Genomic DNA, 27,417 nt, shown 5'->3' with positions numbered 1-27,417 from the left:
CAATTGAGGAGAGGAAACACACACACAAAAATCACACAATAATTTATGATGTAAAAGCGCATTCTCTTAGGTAACTTTCAGCATTGAACAACTAACAGAGTGAGAGAATCTCAAATTCTGAAGTTTATCACTCCAAATTTCTTTGGGGTGTTTGAGGATAATGATAGCATCCTAGCCCATAGGTCATTAGTCTCTGAGGTTAGAGAACGCACCTTCTCACTTGCTGGTCCTCCTAGAACAGTACTGTGGGGGACAAAGAATCAGTTAATTAAATGGGATGTTGTGAAGAAGTGCTAGGAGAACAGGAGAAGGGCATTCCACCCAGTCTGGGAGGAGCCACTTGAGCCTCCATGCTTCTGTCCTGTCTCCTCTCCAATTCAACTTCCAGACTGTTGCTGTTCAGCCGCTCAGTCATGTCCCACTCTCTTGCGACTCAATAGACTGTAGCCTGCCAGGCTCCTCTGTCCATGGGATTTCCCAGGAAAGAATACACACCAGTCAGAACAGCCATCATCAAAAAGTCTACAAGCAATAAATGCTGGAGATGGTGCGGAGAAAAAGGAACGCTCTTGCACTGTTTGTGGGAATGTAAATTGATACAGCCACTGTGGAAGATGGTCTGGAGATTCCTAAAAAAAACTAGAATAAAACTACCATATGACCCAGCAATCCCACTCCTAGGCATATACCCTGAGGAAACCAAAATCGAAAAAGACACACATATTCCACTGTTCATTGCAGCACTATTTACAATAGTTAGAACATGGAAGCAACCTAGATGTCCATCAACAGATGAGTGGATAAAGAAGTTGTGGTACATATATACAATGGATTATTACTCAGCCATTAAAAGAAACACATTTGAGTCAGTTCTAATGAGGTGGATGAACCTAGAGCCTATTATACAGAGTGAAGTAAGTCAGAAAGAGAAAGATAAATATCATATTCTAACACATATATACGGAATCTAGAAAAATGGTACTGAAGAATTTTTTTACAGGGCAGCAGTGGAGAAATAGATATAGAGAATAGACTTATGGACATGGGGAGAGGGGAGGAGAGGGTGAGATGTATGAGGAGGGTAACATGGAAACTTACATTACCATATGTAAAATAGATAGCCAATGGGAATTCGCTGTATGGCTCAGGAAACTCAAATAGGGGCTCTGTATCAACCTGGAGGGGTGGGATGAGGAGGGAGATGGGAGGGCAGTTCAAAAGGGAGGGGATATGTGTATACCTATGGCTGATTCATGTTGAGGTTTGACAGAAAACAGCAAAATTTCGTAAAGCAATTATCCTTCAATTTAAAAAAAAAAAAAAAAAACCAGAGTGGGTTACTTTTTCCTCCTCTCGGGGATCTTCCCAACCCAGGGATTCAACTCATGTCTCCTGCATTGCAGGCAGATTCTTTACCACCTGAGCCACCAGGGAAGCCCAGGCTGAGCCAGCTGTTAAAGCTTCTGAAGGGTCCCTATTGTGGCAGTATGCTTTAATCATAGCTATGACCAGCATTTAGTGAGCATTTACACTGCACCAGGCTTTCTCCTTAATACTCTGTGTGCATTATATCATTGTGTAGTGACAACAGATCAGACATCTTGGTGCCAGCATTGCCAGTACCTAGGTGTATGTTATTAGAACTGCTAATTCTCTCTAAGCCATTTCCTCATCTGGCAAAGGAGGAGGCAGTTCTAGTACTGGAGAGCAAGTGTGAAAGAAGCAGCCCCATTCAACTGTCCATAGGAGTGTAAACCATTAATAGTACAATTCTTTTCAAAGGGAATGAGGTAATTCCTAGTAAGGTTTTAAATGTGCATAGTCTTTGATTTAACAACCTAACCTCCAGGAGTCCATCCTTTAGAGATCATAGCAAGAGCACATCAAGATTCACAGGCAAGGATGCTCTAGGTAGTGTTATTTGTAAAAGCAAACATGTTAAAGCATCATCTATGTCTATTAACAGGAAAATAGTTGAAAACTTTTGGTCTATCTAGTCTGAGGACTAGACTGCTTATGAGATATGGAGTTGGAGATTTTTTCACAACATATTTTTAAACTAAAAAGCAGATCAATACGTAAGGCATAATTTCTTTTCTATAAATACGTGTGTGAGTGTACATGTATATGTGTGTGTGTGTGTGTGTGTGTGTGTGTATATATATATATATGTGTGTGTGTGTGTGTATATATATGTGTAGAGGGAGATATATTTGCTTTAACTCGGGAAGATATCTTGACTGATAAATGCTAACAGACTGAAGGAGGAAACTTAAAGTTTGTTATATAATTTTTTAAAAGAACAGCATAGGATAATTTTTACTTTTGGGGGCTTTTAGAACTTTTCAAATACAAACTAACACCTGCCTATACGGAAGGAGAATCTGGGCAGACAGGAGGCTCTTTTGTTCTCTGATTACTTACTGTTACCTAAAGGAGACCCAACAGAGAGAAGTTTCTGTGCTGGGGGTGGGGGCAGTCTGGAGGGCTGGGTGAGGACTTGAGATGGGAAAGATGGCAGAGAAAAGCCCCTGAGAAGGCAGAAAGCTAGGGGTTCACCACACAAGGTAAAGCATTTAGTGAAGACAGCCTACAAGTTCACAAGTTCTGAGGAGAGGAATCACATGTTCAGTTTGAAATTATTTTATTTTAGTTTTTGGCCATGCCACACGGCTTGCAGGATCCTAGTTCCCCAATCAGGGATAGAACCCGTGCCCCCTGCAGTGGAAACACAAAGTCTGAACCATTGGACCACCAGGGAGTTCTCCAGTTTGAAATTATTTGAGTTACCATCATGCTTCCTTCCTCTGTGTCCAGCCCTGGATATTCTTCAGTGAAGCCTATTTCACACACATACACTCATGTCAAAATTAAAAATATGTGTAACAAGGACAAAGATGACTTCCATCACCCCTAAGCTCCCTCCTGACTAAAACCTGGGGTGTGTCTGCGCCTTTATGTTTGCCTCTCCTTATCTGGACCCACCTCCATCCCACCCTTATCTCCTGCCAGGCCCATGTGTCTACTAAGGAGGTTCATCCCGTTCAAGCCCTAGCTGAGCCCCCTGCCCTTCCACACCTTCCAGCCTCTACCTGTGCTTCTCTTGGTCTAGAGTCCCTTCGCTTTCTCTGCCTGGAGGGTCCTACTATTGCTAGTGCCAGCATGCATGCATGCTTAGTCAACAGTCATGTCTGACTCTTTGCGTCCCCATAGACTGTAGCCAACCAAGTTCCTCTGTCCATAGGATTTTCCAGGCAAGAATACTGGGGTGGGTTGCCATTTCCTCCTCTAGGGGATCTTCCTGAACCAGGGATCGAACCCACGTCTCCTACATCTCGGGCATTGGCCAGTGGATTCTTTACCCCCTGAGCCCTACTTAATCTTTATGGCTGTGCTCCAATACGGAGAAGGCAATGGCACCCCACTCCGGTACTCTTGCCTGGAAAATCCCATGGATGGAGGAGCCTGGTGGGCTGCAGTCCATGGGGTCGCTAGAGTCGGACATGACTGAGCGACTTCACTTTCACTTCTCACTTTCATGCATTGGAGAAGGAAATGGCAACCCACTCCAGTGTTCTTGCCTGGAGAATCCCAGGGATGGGGGAGCCTGGTGGCTACCATCTATGGGGTCACACAGAGTCAGACACGACTGAAGTGACTTAGCAGTGGCAGCAGTGCTCCAATATGCCCTTCCTAGAAACCTTGGTTGTCCTGGAAACAGAATCAGTCACTTTTTGCTCCCAACACACTCTGTGCAAGAAAGTGAAAGTGTTAGCCATTCAGTCATGTCTGACTCTGTGACTATAGCTCACAAAGCTCCTCTGTCCATGGGATTCTCCAGGCAAGAATACTGGAGTGGGTAGCCATTCTCTCCTCCAGAGGGTCTACCTAACCCAGGGATTGAACCTGAGTCTCCTGCATTGCAGGCGGATTCTTGACTGCCTGTGCCATCAGGGAAGCACTCCATGTATACTTTCCTTCTGTTTTGTTGAGTAAAGGAAGCAGTCACCATTGTTCTCATCCCTGAGGGTATGTTTACTCGTCTCTTTGGCCTCCAGCACAGGGCCCCATCCATTGCAGATGCTCAAAAATTGTTGGAAAAATAACAAATGTGCAAATGAATGAATCTGACTTTGTCTATCTGTGATTTCAAAGTCCATCCTGGCTCTGAATCTTTGTCCCTATGATGAGCACCCAGTGATCCAAGATCTATAGGAACATTCTGGTCTGGACCCCTCCTGCTCCACCGGCAAATAATATCGCTCCATCAACTGGACATTCCAGGCTGTGCTGGCCCCTGGAGGGTCCTCGAAACCTGTTCAGATTCCCAGTGATTGGTATCCCCAGGCCAAGGGGTGCAGGCTGACTGGGTCTGGGTCTAGACTTGGCTAAGAGGTGGTAGCTGGGCCAGCAGAGGGGACGTCAGCCTGGGAAGAGAGTTTTTTTCACTGAAAAGGGTGATTCTTCCCTGTAGCTGATGGCCTGTTAATAGCTTAATGATCATGTGAGAGTCCTTGGCCTGGCCTGGTCCGGTGCTGAGAACTGGCAGTGCCAGGCCTAACACAGGAGAGCCCCACCCAGGTTAATTGATCTGTTTCTGTCCTCTGACAGGCCCTGGGCAGGATCAGCACATTTTCCTCTCTGTCCAGGTCTTTCCTGTGCCAGACTTACAAAAGAAATTTTTCTGAGCTGAGCAGGTCAGGTAGATGTTTAGTTGTCCCTGTCTTGTGTGGGCACCCACACCCCGTCATTGCATCCCTCTTCTCTCTCCTCAGAGTTTTCTCTCATTCCCAACTTAGCTCTGATTTTCTCTCTGGAGTCTCTGTCTGTCTCTTTTTAGCATTTAATGCCCCTTCCTTCATTTCCTTTCCCTTCCCCTCCCTCCTTTCCTTCCTTCCCTTCCTTCTTCTTTCTCTCCTTCCCTCCTTCTTCCCTTTCTTCCCTTTCCACCATCCTTCCTTCCTTCCCTCATTCCCTTCTTCCCCATGTTTTTTGTTCTCAGTTTTTCTTATCTCTGTATCTCATTCCTCTGCCCTCAGTCTAGACTCTTCCCCCACCTCCTGTCCACAGGGACTTCCTCCACTCCCCCATCTTCCTGCCATCTCATCTTGAACTACCACTTGAGAAACCTTTCCTTTGCTCTCTTGCTTGTACTGCTAGACAGAAGTCCCGTAGGTTTTTATATTATCTTCCTCTCCTTATCCTTTTCCAAGTTTCTGAGTGAAAATGTCACTTGATCCAAAATTGTTTCAGGTAGCACCCCTGTTGTCTGTCTGTTGCCAGGATCCCCTCCTGATGGCCAGGTTGACAAATGCTTATGCACAGAGAACAGACCTAGGTCCCTGGCCAAAGTCAGTGGGGGATGGGGTAGGTTGTTGACTCTGGTAGGAGTCTCAGGATGAGACTCATCCTGAGTCTGACAACCAGAAGTTTAAGAGTTGGCTTCTTGCTCTTCTTTCCCATCTCCTAAGCCTGGGCAGGGTCCCTCTGTGTACCCTGGCCACCTATGAGTACTCAGAGACATAAAGTAGGAAATCCAATGATGCCAAGCCAGATATGCCCATTTTCTGACCTTTTCTGATTCCTCATAAAGGATGAAACAGAGGCCACTGCTAAGCTTATCATTACTCTGAGAGGCTTCAAGGGCACAATCTGGATACAGATGAAGTACCTCTTTCTTCCATGAATTCATTCAATCGACGACAGGGTAGCATTTCTGGCCTTGTAAACAGTGATACAAAGATGTTCCCAGTTCTCAAAGAGCTTGTGACTTAACAGAGGCAATGGATCCATACACAGGGATATTAGAAAAGCTCAAGCAAAGTATGGACAAGATGTTGAACTAGAGACTGACTGGCAAATGGGAAGATATACAGCAAAGAGAGAGTTCAGCATTTAATTTTTGCCAAAAAAAGAAAAAACATTTGTGTGTATGCATGGTGGTTGAGAGAACTGGAGAAAAATGAAAAATGAAAAATGATGGGGAAAGTATGAAAAACTTAGTGATACCCTAATTAAAAACTACTGGTCAAAGATTTAATTCACTCCCCACCCATACAAGAATCTACTGACATTTTATTTTAAGTGGACACATGTCATCAACCCCTAAGCCCTGACTCTGGTTAGATATACTGAAGCCAGAGGAAGAAAGACAAGCTGGAAAGAGGATTTGGAACCAACAGATTGACTCATAGTTGTCTTTAACTTGCCACTTTGAGTGAATCTCTTCTCCTTCAGCCCTCAATGATTCCAAGGTCCAATCAACTTTAAATGTGATGCCTGTTTTGCAGGTTGATGGAAATCTACTGGGCTCTTCCATGGCCTTGCCAAGTGGACCTTCTGTGTCCTTCATGTCGGTCCTGTGTTCCTAAAGCCACAGCCTTTTGGGGGAAAGAAGTATGGGGTATATTTTCACATGTTTTATGAAGAATAGAAAAATATTTGAGTCCTACGTTTTACTTCCCAGCCCGGCATTCACCACATCTTCCCAAGCATGGGGATAAAACGAAGCAGAAAAAGACTTGAGTTTTCAAAGGGTAAAAAACCACCTGGAATAAAGCAAGAAGACAACCCTGATCAGCCCCTCATCTTAAGGATGGAGAAAATGAGGCCCAGAAAGAGCAAAGGGTTTGGTCAAGTTGACAGTGCAAGTTAGTGACACAGCCTGGACTCAGAGTCCTGTGGAGCCAGTGGCTGGTGCTCTTTATCACACCTGAGTTCGTCAGGTCTCCATTTGTCTCTGCAGTCTGACCACAAATGCCAATGATAAGACTCCATCCTTGACATGTCCTAGAGAGCGTGTGACAGGCCACTGCTACATCTGCACTCTTGGGTTCTTCAGAGCTGCCACCCTTTTTCAGTATGCACCACTGAGGCAGGTGTCCAGTGGACAAAGGTCGACACTGCTTCATGCAATGGGCTTCTAGGGGCTGATCTTCTGAGCATCCTGAGACAAAGCAGATCCTCTTGTCATCTACACTGATGGTTGGTTGAGGCCCAGACTCACTCCAGTGAGAGGGAGTCCTAGCTGTCCGTATGTTAGAGGCCACGCACCTCTCAGTTTTAACTAGGATAATAGGCACAGAATCCATGGTTCTCCCTCCTTACCCTCCTGAAAGAAATCAGATCCTTTAGCCACTGAAATAACATGACTGAGGTCAGAAAGGATGCGTTGAGGTCAGTTGTGGACGTTTATATAAATAATAATTTTCCAGTGGGAACTGTAAACTTTCCTTGTCTCTTCTATTTTTAAATGCTAATTGCTTCTGATTTTGTTGATATAGGCAGAGCTAATAACATTGGCTTCCTAACCATTGAACTTAACGTATCTGTTTTTGGACACTTGTGATTTATTTTTGCACACATGCTCCAAACTGGTGCTAATTACTTGAAAGGATCAGGGTTTGTATTCCAAGAGGGATGACGACAGAATGTCAGTTTGTAGTCTCTGAGCATAATGTCCCAATTATCAATGCATTCCAGACCAGAATGGACTTGGCACCTTCTTGAAGGGATTTGGCTGTTCTTTTATCAGCCAGTCCCTGGACATAGGTTCATGAAAACTTGCTTTCTAGTAACTTGTGGGTGTGCCTGTTCTCTCCTCAGCCTCAAAGACCATTTAGTGACGTATCAGTGTCCCAAATACCTACCATACCATGTCCAGCTTGAATGCTTCTCTCTCAGAGCCTTCTTTGATCTCTTTGGCTAAAGACAAGTTTCACTTCCTTATCAAAGTCCCAGAGTATTTGGCTGATTCCTTCCTCAAAGGACACAGCACTTTCTACTTTGAATTGAAATTATTTGCCCACCTTGTTATCTCTTTTCTGCATTATAAGCCCCCCAGGGACAACGCCTTATCTGTGTTATATTTGTCCCCACTGACAGCACACTGAAACTTCACCTCATGCCCCATGTTTCATTCAGTGATTCATTTGAAGTACTTTTCCTCTAATATTTCGGCTGCTCAAGAAAAGTTAAAGGTAGGGTTAAGTAAGTATGGGACAAATGATTACCTACATCTATATACACACAAATAAAATAACTAAAGTATATAATGATTATATGAAGTTTAGCTGGAGAATCCAACTTTTAACTATCATACCAAGGAAAAAACAAAACACCGTGCTGTAAGGAATGGTTGGAGAATAGTGACAAAGGATTTAAAACTTGATCTACTTAGCAAGTGTCTATGCCAAGTACTGTGTCTACACTGTGGATACAAAGGTGAATGAGGACATACTAGTTTAACTTTTTAGTCCAAGGGTCAGCAAACTATACCCAATGAGCCAAGTCTGGCTCACCATCTGCATTTGTGAAAAAAGTCTAATACACTTGGTTTGTGTAGTGTCTGTGGCCACTTTCACTAACTATGGAGTTGAGTAGCTCTGACCAAGGCTGTATGCCCTACAGAGACAAAAGTATTTATTATCTGTAATCTATCCCTTTGTAGAAAAAGTTTGTTGAGTGGTATTGTACCCAGGTTTAAAAGTCCTTAAAATACACCAGAGACAGAACCATGTAGAGTGAGGACAGGTTTCCATATGAGACCTAACAGACTTGGAAAGTCAAGAAAGGCCACTTGGACTGGAACCATGGAAGCAGAGACCACTTAGGTCTTGCTTGCTGTGGTATGACAAGTGCCCGTGTGGTGTCTGGCACATAGTAACTTGCTTAGTAAATATTTATGAAATAAATGAATGAGTGGGGTTACTTTTAAGGTGGGAGTGAGAGGATGACTGGAGTGATTTAGGAGGAGTGTGGAGTGATCAGCAGAGAAGGAGGATAGCATGTGCAGAATGCTGAAGCAAGAGAGAGCCAGATACCACGGAGAGCAGAGGTGGCTCAACTGTTGGGAGTATGGCATTCAGGAGCAGGGTTTGCTGTTACCTGTCTTAAACGTAGCAGTGTGTACGTGCTGCTAAGTCGCTTCAGTCGTGTCCGACTCTGTGCGACCCCAGAGACGGCAGCCCACCAGGCTCCCCCGTCCCTGGGATTCTCCAGGCAAGAACACTGGAGTGGGTTGCCATTTCCTTCTCCAGTGCATGAAAGTGAAAAATAAAGTGAAGTCGCTCAGTCGTGTCCTACTCCTAGCAACCCCATGGACTGCAGCCCACCAGGCCCCTCCGTCCACAGGACCATTGCCTTCTCCAGCAGTGTGTACATATCCATCCCAAACTCCCGAACTATCCCTCCCTTACCCCATCTTCCCCCCAGCAACCACAAGTTTCTTCTCTAAGTCTGTGAATCTCTTTCTGTGTTGTAAATAAGTTCATTTGTATCATTTCTTTTTAGATTCCACATATAATGGATGTCATATGATATTTCTTCTTCTCTGACTTACTTCACTCAGGATGACAATCTCTAAATCCATCTATGTCACTGACAATGACACTATTTCATTCTTTTTAATGGCTTAGTAACATTCCATTTGTCAATGGACATTTCGGTTTCTTCCATGTCTTGGCTATTATAAACAGTGCTGCAATGAACGTTCGGGTGCATGCACCCTTTTGGATCATGTTTTCCTCCAGATATATGCCCAGGAGTGGGATTTCAGGGTCATATGGAGCTCCATTTTTCGCTTTTAAGGAACCTCCATACTGTTCTCCACTCTTCGCATCTGGCGGCCACCTGATGTGAAGAGCTGACTCATTTGAAAAGACCCTGATGCTGGAAAAGATTGAAGGTGGGAGAAGAAGGGGATGACAGAGGATGAGATGGTTGGATGGCGTCACCGACTCAATGGGCATGAATTTGAGTAAACTCCGGGAGTTGGTGATGGACAGGGAGGCCTGGAGTGCTGCAGTCCATGGGGTCACAAAGAGTCGGACATGACTGAGTAACTGAATTGAAGTGAACTGATACCGGTCTCCATAGTGGCTATACCAATTTACATTCCAGCAACAGCATAGACTATGGTTTTTCCAGTGGTCGTGTATGGATGTGAGAGTTAGACTGTGAAGAAAACTGAGCACCAAAGAATTGATGCTTTTGAGCTGTGGTGTTGGAGAAGACTCTTGAGAGTCCCTTGGACTGCAAGGAGATCCAACTAGTCCATTCTGAAGGAGATCAGCCCTGGGATTTCTTTGGAAGGAATGATGTTAAAGCTGAAACTCCAGTACTTTGGCCACCTCATGCGAAGAGTTGACTCATTGGAAAAGACTCTGATGCTGGGAGAGATTAGGGGCAGGAGGAGAAGGGGACGACAGAGGATGAGATGGCTGGATGGCATCACTGACTCGATGGATGTGAGTCTGAGTGAACTCTGGGAGTTGGTGATGGACAGGGAGGCCTGGTGTGCTGCGATTCATGGGGTCACAAAGAGTCGGACATGACTGAGCGACTGAACTGAACTGATCTGAACAGTGTAGGAGGATTCCCTTCTCCAGGAGTGGGGTTTGGAAGTCAGAAGGAGACAAGACTGAGGTAAGTAGGAGTCAGACCACACAGGCCACTGAAGCCTCATTATGGAGTTAGATCTTTATTCTGGAGGCCACGGAGAACCACTGATAAGTTGTAAGCAGGGCAAGAACAAGTTCAGAGTGCTGCTTCAGAAAGACCACTTTGGTTGCTTTATGGAAAATCAGTTACAAGTATGATAGGCCTGGGGCACAGCTAGTTAAGAGCTGTGACAGATATCCAGGGGCCTGCCCTAAGGTAGTGACATTGGTGACAGGAATCAGTGGACTGATTTGAGAGATGTTTAGGAAGGAGAGTTAATTGTTGGGGAATAAAGAGTCAGAGGGATGACTTAAAGAGGATGACAAGAGCTGTATCTTGTCATAGATGCTGGGTAGAAGGTAGGACCTTTCACTGAGACGGGAGGCACATGAGGAAGAAAATGTTAAGAGGAAGGAAAAATATGGGTTCTATTTGGGGCATGCTGAATTTGAAGTGATATTTACAAGGTAGTTAAATATGTGTATTTGAAACTCAAGTAGGTCATCCATTCTAAAGATAAAAACTTAGGAGTCATTAGAATCTAAAGAGTAATTAAAATCATTAGAGTCAATCAAATTTCCTTGGGAGGGTATGTAGAGTGAGAAAAGAAAAGGGTCAAAGGAAACATCTCAAAACTCCAAGGAATGCCAACATTTACTAGAGGAACAGAACTCAAGCAGTCCTCGAAAAAGCCCGAGAAAGAGAGAAGATCCAGGAAGAAAACCAGTTCAGTTTTGGGTCACAGAGTCAAGAGACATGGTCTAGCAGTGGTGAGAGTTTCAAATGATTAAGAAATGTCTGCTGTAATAAAGAGGGAAACAGAGATACAGACACATTTACTCTGGCACTTCAAGATGGCAGCTTGGGTAGGATGGTCAGAGCAGAAGCAAGACTCCAGTGAGCTGAACCATGACTGGGAGGCCAGGAAATGGAAACATCACAGACCATGTACAAAGGAATTTGGGTGGGGAGGACAGCTGCTGATGGACGTCTCTTTTCCTTTCTTTCGTCTTTTTTTTTTTTTTAAGTTGGGAGAAATTTGATCATGCTTAAACATTAGCTGGGAGGAAACAATGGTCTCATTTTAATAAATTACTAAGGAAACTTGGCTTCTGCAGATGACTTCACAAGTCATATCTCATTAGAAAAAGAAAATTCAGTAACCCAGTGTGTTCTCTTTCTGTAGTTAGTTCCAGGAAGCTTAGAGTCAAATTCAGTTCCTTTTAGATGTCTGGTAGTATTTACTGTCACTTCCTTCACTGGCTTTCTGTTCTGTTTTGTATCTCAGTATCTTATTTCTGAAGAATAATTATTGTGAGCTGTTTACAAGGCCCTTTCACACATGACCAGTCACAGCGTTCATCCTCCATTCCACTCGCATTTAATCTGTGTCCATGGCGGCCATGCACTTTGCTCTGTGTAGCAGAGACAATGTAAATAAAACAACTCGGTGGCTTGCAGTCTGGTTGAGAAGATTGACATCAACTGAATGAGTATAGTAATAATTACAACTGTGGTAAGTGGAACAAAGGAAAGTACTGGAAGACCTCAGAATCTGAGGGGTCAGGAAGAGTATCTGAAGCAGGAACAGAGACTTGGAGATGGTGGGAGGCGGGGGAACTCCAGTCACAATGAAATGTCCTCTATGGAAACCCTGTGATGATCGTCCAGCTCCTGCCTGGACAATGGCAGTGACGGAAAGCATTGCTGCATTTTTGGGCGGTACCAATAGTCAAAAATGAGTAGAATATGGCTCATGTCACCTCTGCCTGAAGACCTATACCTTGAGCTCAGACAAATAAACTTAACTTTTTTTTAGCATGCTCTCTCACAGCTGGAAAGTGGCAGCAGAAATGCCCATGTGCATATATTTACAGACAGATTTGTTCTCTCAGTTAAAAACAGGTTTTCCAATTTTCCTTTTATTTATTTCCAGATGATGACTTGTTAAAAAAGATTTCTAACTGTTTACAAATATTCATCCTTAGTTTCTTCTATAGACCTACAACTCCTTGCTCCCTTATATAGAATGGTTAGCTAGATACCTGCTGCCCAACTAATAATCCCAAATATGGGACCAAAGAGTTGTAACAAAAGACTACATTTCTAAGCTTCTCTTGCAGCTAGGTGCACTATATTACAAGCAAATTTTAAGCAGTCATCTCTCTTAGAAGGAAAAAAAGCCTTGATTCATAGCATTTGCCAATTTTCCTGGTGTTAATTCTCCCAAGACTAATTTAAAGCTGTCAGCATGACTCACTGAATGTGGAATTGGGAGGAAATGCACACAATGGGCTTTCACTTGTCCTGGGACTGACTCCAGCACACCATTGACTAAATGGACCAGAAGATGAAGTTACCAACAGGATGCGAGGGAAGCAGTGTGTGCAACTGCCAAGATGTGCATTAAATGCAAGTGGGGTACCTCCAACTCCCCCTTTCCTCCTTCTAATGGTCTGGCATACAGACATGGTAGAGGCTCTGTTCTATACCATGGAGAAAAGGACAGCATTCTAGAGATGGCAGAGCAACAAGATAGGAGGAACCTGGTTTCCAAATATTTTAGAGCTACCTTACTAGCCCTAATTTCCTTGTGGATAGTTTTTTAATGTAAAAAAGAAATTTCTAACTTGTTTCTTACTTGGATCCCTCATTTGTTGTTCAGTCGCTCAGTCATGTCCAACTCTTTGCAACCCCATGGACTGCAGCACGCCAGGCTTCCCTGTCCTTCACCATCTCCTGGAGCTTGCTCAAACTTATGTCCATTGAGTCAGTGATGCCATCCAACCATCTCATCTTCTGCCACCCCCTTCTCCTCCTGCCTTCAACCTTTCCGAGCATGAGAGTCTTTTCTAATGAGTCAGCTCTTCACATCAGGTGGCCAAAGTATTGAAGCTTCAGCTTCAGCATCAATCCTTCCAGTGAATATTCAGGATTAATTTCCTTTAGGATTGACTGGCTTGATCTCCCTGCAGTCCAAGGGACGTTCAAGAGCTTTCTCCAATACCACAGCTCAAAAGTATCAATTTTTCAGCCTTCAGACCTTTATGGTCCAACTCTCACATCCATACATGACTACTGGAAAAACCATAGCTTTGACTACACATACATTTGTTGGCAAAGTTTTCTCTGCTTTTTAATACGTCATAGATTTGTCATAGTTTTTCTTCCAAGGAGCAAGTGCTTTTAATTTTGTGGCTGCAGTCACTATCTGCAGTGATTTTGAAGCCCAAGAAAATAAAGCTTATCACTGTTTCCTTTGTTTCCCCATCTATTTGCCATGAAGTGATGGGACCAGATGCCATGATCTTTGTTTTTTGAATGTTGAGCTCATAGAACAGGTGAAATTGTATCCCAAATGACAGTCATCCATTACAGAATGGCAATGAGACCACTGCTATAACATGTAGAATCCTGCTACTTAAAAGGTACAGTGAGAGCAGATGAATTAGACATGCTCCCTGCTCCAGGGAGCCTATCCCAGGATGAAAAATATCATGTACTCACATTGCTATGAGGCAAGGTAGAGGTCATGAGTGCTCTAAGGTAATGCAACCGGTCAACCATGCAGATTTAAAGGAGAAGATGGTGGTGATGATGATGATGGTCATGGTGATGATGAGGCAGTATGTGATTCCCACTTTCAAAGATGGTTATAATTTTGACAAGTAGAATGGAGCAACAAAACATTTCAGCCGGAGGGATTGTACTTTTCATTCAGATTTTAGATTCCAATCATTCTGAAAATGTGATCCCTCAGAAAATCTCTAGACTACTTTTTCTTCCAAAATAGAACAAATTAATATTGCAAAACTATGACAAAAATGTTTCAGATATTTAAGAGAATCAATTGTTTTCTGAGTCTCTTATCCCGCCATTTACAAAGAGCCCTTGATTTGTTCATTTTGAAGCATTTTGGTGGATTAATTCAAGCATTCCTCTGAGTGTTTTCCTAAGCAGATCTTTCTGGCTTATTTTTAACTGTGCAAGGTGTATAGAGACACTAAAATTTCATTCCTTAAAAACATCTATAATGCAAACTTTTCACTAATGCAAAAGGCCTCTCTTTCTCTTAATTTTCCTTAAGGGAAGAAATGATGCCTTATGTTCCTTTTTCATTGCTTCACAGCACCCAGCATAGCCCTGGGCACAAGAGAAGCTCTCAGTAAATATGTATTCTTCTAAGTGTGAGTCACAGATTTGAAATTATGAAGGAAGATATTGGATTATGGAGTGAGGAAGGGACCACATAAATGGCCTGGGGATGTAAAGAAAAGCCTGGCATATGTGTGGTAAAGTCTTAGGAATGAGCCTTTGAGGTCCCCCAGCAGATGCTAACAGTAAAGCCCCAATCTCCTTTTCTCTTCATTGCATAGATCAGATGGTAGAGGCCCTGAAGGAAAATGGCCTTGATAAAGGTGACAAAGCCACTAAGTTCTAGAACTGGGTTTAGCTTTCTAGGGCTTTTCTGGGCTGGCCCATCTTTGTTTTCAAGATTTTTTTTTTTTTTTCTCCAAATTCATGTCACCATAAACATAACAAAAAGAATCCTATGCATTTTTGGACATTCAAATTCACACTGTGTTTCTTCCTCAGAAAATGAATGCATGAGTACATATAAAGTAGTGGGAACAAAGCCATATATTGAAATTTCAAGGCTTGAAAATGTGACTCCTTTTGGCAAAGGAACAAAAACAGTAAAATTGGGGCGTTCTCCCAACCCATCAGGACATCCAGGTGTTATCTGCTCAGCCTCTCCCTCTCAGTGGAGTGAGAGTGTACAAGTCAGGCAGGCAGATTCCTTAAAGAAAACCGAGTGGAAAATACCTATCTCCATGGGGCTATGTGAGGATGGAGAGTGAGGCAAGGAGGGAGATGAAGGAACCATGCTGGTGTGGTTAGGATGACGTGGATGGAGCCGGTCCTTGTCAGGTGTCTAAGAAATGGAGACAACTGCAGTTCCTGATACGAGCAGCTGTAAATGATACACTCCAACCCTTCTTACATATTAGCAACAGGATACATTTATACGGAAAACTTTTTATGGAGGAGGCATCATGCTAGAGTGAGAACCAAGTTCTGGTCCAAACTTGGTAACTTTTCTGTAACTTGGACAGTTTCTCTCTGCCCTGAGTCTCATTTTCTTCATGGACAAACTGGGATCTCTTCCACATCTAGTGACTTGTTTCTCTTTCACATGTTAAGGTACTAATACTTACATTTCTGAGAGAACTTCAACTTTTATGGTTGCAATATACTCTACCATGAACTTCTGTAGAGCTCTGAGAATTATTTTCTTTTTCGTCATCACTTAACTGGCTAAGATATTCAGCTCACAACCTATTTAGTGATTCAAGTTATAGAAAAACCAAGAGAAGTGATATGGAATGTTACTTTATTTTCCAAAGTTGGAAGGGGAAATTGCCTATATACTTACCAAAGATAATGCTTATTTGCATTACCCTAGAGAAATAGAAAAAGGCAATGGCACCCCACTCTAGTACTCCTGCCTGGAAAATCCCACAGACAGAGGAGCCTGGTAGGCTCCAGTCCATGGGGACGAGAAGAGTCGGACACGACTGAGCGACTTCACTTTCACTTTTCACTTTAATGCATTGGAGAAGGAAATGAAAACCCATTCCAGTATTCTTACCTGGAGAATCCCACGGACGGAGGAGCCTGTGGGCTGCCGTCTATGGGGTCGCACAGAGTTGGACACAACTGAAGCGACTTAGCAGTAGCAGAGAAGTAGAATTAGTCACATAACTTTAAGTGGAGTTTAAAGTTTCCTGTACTCTCTCCCATGGCTCAAGTCTTTAAAGATAAATTATCCTTAAGTTTGGCCCAGAGATTTCTCTTTATTTGGGGCCAGCAGGAAAGCCTACTGTGGTCCAAGGCACAATCATTTTAGGCTTAATCTCTTGACATAGCCTACATATCTATCTCCCTTCTCCCCACCATACCCACCTCTCAAGTCCTTTTCCAACTAGCAGCCAGGGTGATCTATTTGAAAGCCAAGTCAAATGGTGTAACACCTCTGCTTAAAGTGCTCCCGTGACTTCCAGCCTTACTCAGAGTAAGAGCCATACTTCCATTCAGGCCCTGCCGGACACAACTGCCCATCAGATTTCCACTCCTACCCATTCCCCCTCACAAACTCTGCTGTAGCTACAGGGGCCTCCTTGCTGTTCCTGGGACACCCAAGCAACCTCTCACCATAAGATCCTTTCTGGTGATGTCTCCTTTGAGAGCACTCTTCCCCAGATAGTAACAGGGTACACTCCTTCCTTCAGACCTCGACTCAGAACTCACCTCCATTAAATAATACATTCATGCCCTTTGTCTTCCATCCCCTAATGTATTCTGCATAGTACCCCTTGTTGTATTTGCTGTCTGTGTCTTTCCTATCTGTTCCTTCCCATTAGAATATAAGCTCTGTGAGTTCAGAGATCTTATCTGTTGTGTTCATTCACTCTTACATCTTTAGGGCTTAGAAGTGCATGTGGCATATAGTCAGCATTCAATAAATATTTATTCAATGAATACTCAGAATGAGTACTTTTTAAATACATTTTATGTGTATTTTGTACATTGATTTATTTTGTTTTATTGGGCAATGTGTACAGAATAATTTGAATTAGGAAAATTTTACTTTTTTCTCAGATATATAAAACAATGACCACAAAGAATGTCAAAAGTCCCTCTGAGATCATTGCCAAGCATGGCAGATTTCAGGGCACTATAGAATGGCTGAGTTGGTGGTCAACCAGATAAAGTTGAGGAAACTTGAAAAATGCAGAAGTTTGACTCCAACAGCCATGGTGGGGCCATTTCTACCAAGTTGTAGAGTATATGCAAGTAGACAGTGCTTTCCTTTCCTCCTGGGGAACTAAATTTTACAGCAGAGATGCTATGTAGCTATGTCACCTGTCAGTAGCTGTACTGCTGTGGAGATCTTCCTTTAGACTGTCAGGACATCATATTCTCTTGATTCTACAAGTGTTAACATTGTTGGATGGCTTGGGCTTGGGCAGGTGTGTTACTGTCCAGTTGACTAAGGCATTAAGATGTGGGAGAGATACACACAGGGAAAGGGTGTTGGGAACAGGGCCCAGAGCCTCTGTAGGTGATTTCAAATCTGGTTTCAGCTACTCCACACTGGGTGAGCTCAAGCAAGCTGCTTCAGTCACCCAGAGCGCAACCTTCTCTTCTGCAAAACATTAGTCACAAACAATTCCTACCTTACCGCCTCATGGCATGAAATAGCCAGTGTGAGAATTTCTCAAAGTAAATATTGGGACTCTATGCAAACCACTCAATAAATGACTAAATGCCATTGCTGGGGTTCTTCAGGCTGATTTCTGAAAAGATGAGTAGGTATGTCTAAGTAAACAGTCTTATCTGAGTCCTGCTTTTCACCAAGAGAATGCAACCAGGATTTTAGGTCAGTTTTATGGAATCTGAATTTAGGAGTTGTATCTGGGGATCTGTTCATTTATCTAACAACACATCTTGTGAGCATAGCCCTGATCAGAGTTTTAAGTTCATACTAAGGGCTCCTAGCTCTTCTACTGGGGAAGATGGGTCTGTGATATTAAATTCTTGAACATTTCTGAATCCCTTAACTAGATACCAAACAGTGAGGACTAGAGCAAGTCACTTTACTTCTCCTCAGATCAGTTAGGTAATAATGCCTCTGTTTTAAGGGTTATGAAAATTAAGGATTAGAACAGACAATGTTTGAAAAAGCATTAGGAAGTCAATAAAGGACTATATAACTATTTTGCTTCAATAAATGACTCATGCTTTTCCTAATCCAAATGTTAATGATGATACTGTTTACACTATTTTACTCTAAGCCTTCTCAAATATGTTGATTAAGTGGGTAGTCAATAGCTAATAAGTGCATGAATAATTAAAATCTTTTATTGGATTTTTTTATCTGACATCTTACCAAAAAAGAGGAAACTGGCTAATAGCTTATCATTGTGCCAAGATGGTCATAAAGACAAAAAATATCACTGTTTCACTGTTGTCATATTAACAAACATTTATTGAGCACATGCTATGTGACAAAGACTAAGCTAAGTACTCTATTCCAAAGACTGAGCTAAGTATTCTATTCTTCATCATCTCATTTAATTATCAAGGAAGTGAAAGTGTTAGTCACTCGGTCGTGTCCAACTCTTTGCAACCCCATGGACTGTAGACCCCCAGGCTCCTCTCTCCATGGAATTCTCCAGGCAAGAATACTGGAGTGGGTAGCCATTCCCTTCTTTAGGGAATCTTCCCAACCTAGGGACTGAACCTGGGTCTCCTGCATTGGAGGCAGACGCTTTAACCTCTGAGCCACCAGGGAAGCCCCTATGGTAAAGAATTACCTATACCAAATTACCTATAGCCCCAAGTACCGAAGGTACTATTTTTATTCCCATTTTATAGAGGAAACTGAAGCCCAAAGCATCTAAGTAACTTGACTAAGGTCACACAATTATTAAATTTAAAAAGACAACTTTTTAGATGTATACACAGTGTATTTGATATTACTTTATACTGCTGTTGTTGTTTAGTTGTTAAGTCAGGTCTGACTCTTTTGCAACCCCATGGACTGTAGCCTACCGTTTTCCTCTGACCGTGGTATTTCCCAGGAAAGAATGCCAGAGTGGCTTGCCCTTTCCTTCTCCAGGGGATCTTCCCAACCCAGGGATTAAACCCATATCTCCTGCATTGACAGGTGGTTTCTTTACCACTGAACCACCAGGGAAGCCGTACTTTATACTGAATCTGTCAAAATAAAACTTTTGAAATGTCTTGAGTGACGTGAAGTCGAGGTCACCAGCACAAAAGAACATGGGCAAAATGTTAATACACAAGTGGTGAACTTGTGTGAGTATGTACGCATATTTGTCAGAAGGGATGGGAAAAAAGCAAAGAAGCAGAAGAAAATTCTGGTTAAAGAAAATCACTGGAGTTGCCTACAAGTTGTTGCTCTGCACTTCTTTACATGGAGAGACACTTGCCAGCTTACTAACTGATTTGTTAATCAACAAATATACTGAGTACTTACTATGTGCAAGGATAGGTGTTCAAGTCTAGGGAACAGAAAACACTTAGTCACGGAACCTCCTCCCTGCACCACACAGACTCCTGGATAAATTGTGAAATAAATGCACTGTGATTATTTCTTATGCATATGTGTACTACCTACGTAAATTTCCTCTGTGGGTAATGCCCTTAAGTTAGTTCTTACCCAAACTGTCCTTTTTCACAACTGCTCAAGAAAAGAAATAAGGGAGAAGGTCCAACTTTGTAGAATATGGGGATAGGATTTGGAGAACAAGGTGAATTATTTAAATTGGTCAAGATTTTGGGACATAAGATACTTTTATCTTCAGCAGTACTTCAAGCTTTTTGGGGGAAAAAAAAAATCTAATGTCCTGAAAGCTAAATAAAGGAAACTGGGCCTCTGATTCCCCAAGGTTCAGATTAAGGGCCCACCTCTTCTGTGGGGTTTGGGAGGGATGAGAGACTAGATTTCCATTATAAGTAACCCTGGAGTGCAATCCATGTGTATTTCTTCTGAAGCTCTTCAAGAAACCTGGGATAAGGCCAGAGGGGATGTACCCAGTAGGCCGAGTCAGGAAAGCAGAGAATACCTATAGCTGATTTCACTTTGCACAGCATTTACTGCTGCAAATCACAGCTAAAGAAAGCAGCCAGTGGTGGCAGAGGTAACCCCCTGCTGGAGGCCTGGCCATCAGACTGTCTCTTTTCCCCTACGCAGGCAACATGAGCTTGGTTTGCATGTGGGGTATACGTGCACTTCCCCATCTCAGAAAACAGAAGGTCTTGTAATTAGAGGCCATGACATTGATAGCCCAGCCCATCTAAGTACCAGTTCTTGCTACAGGCAGGTTATCTTACTTTTCTCTGTGAGTTTCCTCATCTCCGTCATGAGGCTGACTACACAGAGCTACTGAGTCACTCAGGTGACATGAAGGACATTCATCTACAGTCTGTCATACAAATGGAACTCAGAAAGAGAAAAACAAATATGATATATTAACACATATATATGGAATTTAGAAAAATGATACTGATGAGCCTATGTGCAGGCCAGGAATAGAGATGCAGACATTGAGAGCAGATTTGTGCGCACAGCAGGGGAGGGAGAGGGTGGGACGAATTGAGAGAGTAGCATTGACGTACATACACTACCAACTGTGAAACAGATAGCCAGTGAGAAGCTGCTATTTGCGCAGGTAGCTCAGTTTTGTGCTTTGAGATGACCTAGAGAAGTGGGTGGAGAAGGCAATGGCACCTCACTCCAGTACTCTTGCCTGGCAAATCCCATGGATGGAGGAGCCTGGTAGGCTGCAGTCCATGGGGTCACTAAGAGTCGGACACGACTGAGCGACTTCACTTTCACTTTACAATTTCATGCATTGGAGGAGGAAATGGCAACCCCCTCCAGTGTTCTTGCCTGGAGAATCCCATGGACGGAGGAGCCTGGTAGGCTGCAGTCCATGGGGTCACTAAGAGTCGGACACGACTGAGCGACTTCACTTTCATTTTTCACTTTCATGCATTGGAGAAGGAAATGGCAACCCACTCCAGTGTTCTTGCCTGGAGAATCCCAGGGACGGAGGAGCCCTGGTGGGCTGCCGTCTATGGGGTCGCACAGAGTCGGACACGACTTGAAGTAACTTAGCAGCAGCAGCAGCAGCAGCAGAGTGGGATGGGGGAGACAGGAGGGAAGCGCAAGAGGGAGGGATATATGTACACATACAGCTGATTCATGCTGTTGTACAGCAGAAACTAACACAACTTTATAAAGCAACTATACTCCAATTTAGCAAATAAATAAGCACACTGGGAGGTGATCAAATTTCTCAAACATGAAAATGTAAATAATTTAAAATCTAAAAAGCTTTGAATACAGATGACCATACCCATCCACAGTCAAAAACAAAAATGAAACTGATGAATGATGCACAAAAGTCATGGCTACACACCCTGTTGACATAGAACAGAACTCAAACTCACTCACTGATTTTCAAGATCCTCCCCAAGATACTTCCTTTTTACTATCATTGCCTCTTTCTCTAGCCCCCTTTTGTCTCTTGTAGTTTTGTCAAATTAACTGCTCAGTAACTCAGAAGCCCAGAATACGTTTGTTATACCTCCATTTATCTGTTGGGCCACTTCTACCTCCTGGAATGCTTTCCCCTACACATCTGCATATCCAAACCTGTTTAAACACAGCCTTCTTGAGGAAGGATACCATCTCTGATTTTTCCCTGTTTGCAAATCATCTCTACTTAATCTGAGCATCCCTAGCATTTTTATTTGTACCTCATACACTAAAAACTTATATACCCATGAATATGCTGGTTCCTTGAGAAGGATTATGTCTAATTCCTCTTTGTTTCTTTTTGTTACTTACCAGGGAAATGATAATAGCTAGTGGCTAAGATTTACTGAGCACTTAACATGTATGATCTCTTTTAATCCTCACAGCTAATTGAGGATGCTGATACTACATTTTCCTCATTTTGTAAATAAGGAAACAGGGGGTACACAATGGTTACGAAAGTTGCCCAGGGACACAGTTATTAAGGGGTGAAATCAAGTTGAAAACCAGGAATTTCCAGTATAAATCTATGGCTTTTAACACCCATACTTCTACTTACTGCAAATTCTTAGCATAGGAAGTATTCAGTAAATGCTTGTTGAATGAATGAACACACGGATGAATAAAGTGTGAGTCTTTAAGCATGAATACTCCCATTCTATGTATAGGACTTCAGGTTCTATTTCAGGTCATGGACACTCAAGGAATATTTGCAGAGGTAATAACTGAAAGAATCAGTACTAGAGCAGATGTAGGGACTGCTTAGTCTAGAAGGTTCTCAAAGGGGAGTCATTCACTCCTTCTTTCAGCATTTACTCACCACTATTTATTCTTTCAGCATTTATCACTGCCAAACACTGGGAAGATGACATGGCCTGCTGTCTGCTAAGTTGCTTCATTTGTGTCTGACTCTCTGCTACCCCACGGACTGTATCCCACCAGGCTCCTCTGTCCACGGGATTCTCCAGGCGAGAATATTGGAGTGGGTTGCCAGGCCCTCCCCCAGGGGATCCTTCCATTCCAAGATGACACTGAATAAAGAATAAATCAGACATGAGTCCTGGTCTGTGGATGCTTATGTTTTGGTAAATGAGAATTGACCGGTGTTTTTCAAGTCTGAAAAAGAGCAGACATTGGCAGAGTAAAGGTAACTCAAGCTCAGGGAATGACCAACAAAACATTCAGAGGTGACCAGTAAGGTAAGCCTGGTGCTGAAGGGGCAGGGGCTTCCCCTTAAAGAGGAACTGCAGCTGAAGATCATGAAGCACCTGATGACTCACCCATCAAAATAGGAAACTGTCTGATAAGGAAGGTGGTGGCATCCAGGCAGCTGAAGCCATGAGGATCCTACACAAATACCACAGTCGACTTCATCCTAGCTGCCTGGGCTAGTGTCTGAGGAGTGCAGGACCCATTCACTGGCCAGGGCTGGAGGCAGGGCAGCACTGTGGTGAGAGACCCCAGGCTCTTGGAGTCATTGTCTGACACTGAACAAAGACTCCTTCATGCAACAGCTCTGCAAATTCGGGCATTCAGGAAAGCAGATAATCACAATACCTTTTTCACTAAGTTGTTGTGAAGATCGAAGAGCTAATACCTGAAAAGAACATAGAACAAGCCTACCTTACAAGAAGGTTAGCTATTTTTATTACACTTCAATCATTGATTCTAATTGTTTTTATTGAACAAACAATTCAAACAATATATTTGAATCAAAGAACCCCTAGTGAATTTTCAAAGGAAGAGAGGATGTTTATATTTCACTTGGGTAAACCAGGAGTATAAATCACACATCCTATCCCTTATTACTACTTCATTCCTAAGATGACAGTACTCGCATTGGCCCAGGGGCTGGCTTCTCTAAAGTGCCATATAGTTTCTTATGTGGCAGACTCCAAGTAGATGTCGATGGTTCATGTTTGTGAACTTTAACCCAAGACTTTAAGAGGAGCATAGGATAATTCTGCCAAAGTTACACAATTATATTTTCTTTTACTTTACCAGAACGCTGCATCTATCAGAATCCACGTTCTATTTTTTGGTATTTAAATGTTACCCTAACCTAAAAAGTAGATATGTCTTTATTAAGGCAAGTGCTGATGTAATCCCTATATTTCTTTTCCATTTAAAATATTAAATATATATCTTAAGACATATATATTGTAGAAAAAAATTTTTATTTATGTAAGGAATTTACAAACAGATGCTGGACCTAACTCTATAGAAAAAAGAATTCTGATTTTATATTTCACATAGTCTTTTCATATAAATATGTTTTAATACAAACAACACTTTTTAAATGTATGACCAATGAATAATTTTTTTCAGAATGTTATTGTTTCTATTTATTTATGTTTACATATCGAACATTGCGACTTACCACCAGATGCTAGGGTCTTAGTTTGCCCTGTTTTCTATAAGATTCCTTAAATAAAACAACACACCAGTAAAAGGGGAAGAGACTTCCCAAATTGCCTGAAGGGATAACTTAGTTGAATAGTTAAGGAATTAAAAAAAAATCTCAACTTCATTACACACTAGCACCAGTCATAGAAAATATTTGGGGCTAATTGGTGGGTGAGGCACAGGGGTAGGTTTGAGATAATCTAGAAAAGGTAGTGGCTATGGTAAAAATCACAGACGTTGGTGCCAAGAGGACTAGGTCCCAAATCTTGACTCTGCCACACTGGCTATGTGGCTTCTGAGCCTGAGTTTATTCACATGAAAAACAATCATAATAACATCAACCCCACAAAATTGTTGGGAGGCTTAGAGCTAATAAGTTATTTAAAGTGCTTGAAACAGAGCGTGTGTGCATGTTCAGTCTCCAAGTTGTGTCCGACTCTTTGCAACTCCATGGACTGTAGCCCACCAGGCTTATCTGACCATGGATTTCCCAGGCAAGAATACTGGCATATGTTGCCATTTCCTCCTCCAGGGGATCTTCCATACCCAGGGATTGAACCCACATCTCCTGCCTTGGCAGGTGGATTCTTTACCACTGGGCCACCTGGGAACATAGTAGATACACAAATAGCTAGCCGGTCTTATGATGAGGATCACTTTGATATTTTTGCATGCAGATACAAGGAGATGGTGTTCACAGTGTATTTTGTTGTTGTTGTGTACTGATAATTTTCAAAGGCATGTTAGCCACTTCCATGAGGTTGCCACAGTGGGATCTGAGGGAAGTTGGCTCATTCTTGTACTCCATAAAACTTTCTATAGTGCCTGACCCAAAGCACACTAGAGACAGCATCGCTCTTTGGACATACTCAGCACATCACCACTGATAATGAAGAGCAGAGCACTCTACCAGGAGTAGGGAGACCAGTGATTTAGTTCTGACTCCATTTCAAAAGGGCTCTGTGATCTTGGGTCAGATGCCTCCTCTTTCTGGGCCTTTGTTTCTTAGTTTTAAGATAGAGAACTCAGATAAGATTTCTTTAGGGAATTTTCCAGTCCTAAAACTGGATTAGGCACCCAAATCTATAATTTTTCTTACCTAGGTATAGGTCCAAGAGGAAGAAAACCTGTGGAAATGACTAATCTGATGGGAGAGATTAAATGTCCATTGGTGTCTGAAAAACTATGATATTGACCTGAATTTCATATGTTCTCTTGAAACTCAAAGGTGATTAAATCAAGTTCTTCTCTGTAACCAATGAAGAATTTTCAAACAAGCTTTATCACAAATACCTAAGGCTGTCATTTGAATGTATATCACTAGCCCTGATGTACAGCGGCCAATATTTTTCTGTTCACTCTGCTGACTGAAGGCTTACATATGGGTTGGGATGTGGGGTATATTCTGTGATCACGGATCCTATTTGCATCCATTATGATCACCAACCTACACACAGCCCCAAATATCTTTGGTGAGTGCTATCTTGCTGTGATAAGTCACTTCCTATAATTGAGTCAATAAATAAGTCAAAGTTTAACACACCTAACTTCTAAATCTGATCAACCATAGAATGGGCCACCTTGGGAGGTAGAAAGTTCCCAGCCTGGAGATATCTAAGAAGGAGCATGATGGACACTTTATTAGGGGTATCATGTAGAAGATTCAGGTATGGAGTGATCTCTGAAGTCCTTCTGAACCCAACAATTTTATGATTTTGGGGTTCTACCTAATATTATCAGGCTAATCCTGGAATGTGGGTAATGGTTTTATCTTTATATTAAAAAAAGAACAGGGCTGTTTAACCCTACTAAAGAAGAGAGGCCAATGCTGTACATGGGATAACTGAGTCTTTTAACACTAAAGACATCAATATTCCAGGTTTCTGAGCCATGAATTATAAATTTTGATTAAATATGAAAGGCAGCATTGTGCAAAAAAAATTCAGTAGAGGAAACTGACATGCCCAAACCTGGACTTGGTGTACAAGAGAGGGCACGATCACCTAGCTGGTATTCACTGTGATGCTCAACTATTACCTGCCAGCCCACTTCTCCCTGGATCTTCTGAGAATCCCAGGACCCAGCTTGGTTTGTGCCCAGCTCTATGTCCATGGTTCAAAAAATTGTTCTCCTGTTTAATTCAGTCCTCCTTCTCTTGGTATGCTGCCTGCTCCAACTCAGAAGTTAAAAAGTTGCACTTCCTTAAAATGTAGCATTTCCCAACCGAATCTGCATCAATCAACCAATTAGTACAACTACACACGCATTGCTCAAGGCACAACACAATCATTGGCTTTGTTTTCTACCAGGATGTTCCTTCCTTGATCCAGCGGAGAACTGACAACTGGAGAAAAAAGATGCATGTGAAGATCTAAAATGCAACCGGGAGAAGACCGTGTCGAATTGTCACAGCCATTGGAGGCAGCGTTTGCAGCAGCTATCCTGAACTGGTAAGGCGGTTGAGTCTTGGTTTGCACTGTGGGGTGTGGAGAGTGACTCAGGAGTTAAAGAATGGCTTGGAAAAGGAGTCACTGAAGAGGTTTCCTGCCCTAACTCTCTTCTTGAGCTCTCTACACAGCCTGTGCACCCCTCTATAAAATTTTCTGATTTGCATGTCTTACCTTGGCTTTGCACTGATTTGCTGGCTGGATGAAGGAGGTGTGCAGTCCAACACTGGCAGGCCTGGCCGCTTGGTCTGTATGGATCAAGAGGGTTCTGAATCTTTACAGGACTCACCCTGACCTCAGGCAGGATCTAAGATGAAGGGGAGAGGCCCATCCCTGGAAGGACTGTACCTGACAGGCCAGGTCCATGCTTGTTAATGCAAGGCAGGTGTTAAGGCTTGGCTTGCTCCTCTGTTCTGTCTCAGGAATCACAAATGGGTGGTAATATCACTAGCTGGAGAGCAGGCAGGGCTCATGTTCCTGCTCCTGCCTGCTCCTGTCTGGAGTTGCTCTAACCTTCTCTGTTTGAAAAAAAGAAAAAAAAACTGTTTGGCTCAAAACTAAAATATAGGTCTCATTAGCTACCCTCCTTCCAAAGAATATAACCCAACCTCTCTCTTTCTCCTCTCTCCTATTCCTTGTCCTCTGTCTTCTTTTCAGTTGTTTAGGTTATTATACACATTTGCAGGGGATTTAAACGTTGAACATGGCCACCAGGGAAGCCCAAACATAAAGGTCTTGAATCTGTTGGGGAGAAGGGGAAGTGATACTGGCTACGGCTGAGGGTGACATCAAAGAGAAGCCGAGCTCTGTTCCCTACAGTGTGGTTGGGGTTTTTTATTCCAAGAAGAAAATTAAACAACAGACCTTTCTAGGAAAAAAGGAAAAAATTGCTCCTTCTACATTCTTCTCTCAATCCCTTCAGAAACGCACATATACATTTGATACCTGGAGACCCATTTCATTTTGTGCAGAGGCCTGATGCTGTTGAAA

General features: G+C 42.7%; 2 long non-coding RNA genes across 2 annotated transcripts in view; one reads left to right on the top strand and one right to left on the bottom strand.

The window, feature by feature from the left end:
- The window catches only part of LOC147379726 (uncharacterized), a 30,780-nt gene extending 8,149 nt beyond the window's left edge, over window positions 1-22,631 (top strand). The window contains exon 3 of the long non-coding RNA XR_015169032.1: window positions 22,413-22,631. This is a non-coding gene — a long non-coding RNA (uncharacterized LOC147379726). The remainder of the gene's footprint in view (window positions 1-22,412) is intronic.
- Window positions 22,632-26,268: 3,637 nt separating this feature from the next.
- LOC147379725 (uncharacterized) lies at window positions 26,269-26,702 on the bottom strand. The gene is made up of 2 exons (XR_015133856.1): window positions 26,602-26,702; window positions 26,269-26,456 (listed from the first exon to the last, which is right to left on the bottom strand). It is a non-coding gene; the product is annotated as an uncharacterized LOC147379725 (long non-coding RNA).
- Window positions 26,703-27,417: the final 715 nt, after the last annotated feature.

This window comes from Bos grunniens, chromosome 1 (assembly GCF_055505025.1).
Source record: "Bos grunniens cultivar Pamir isolate PY7600 chromosome 1, Bosgru_T2T1.0, whole genome shotgun sequence".
NCBI lineage: Eukaryota > Metazoa > Chordata > Mammalia > Artiodactyla > Bovidae > Bos > Bos grunniens.
Note: the sequence above shows the minus strand (reverse complement) of the source record. Positions and strands in the feature narration are given on the sequence as shown.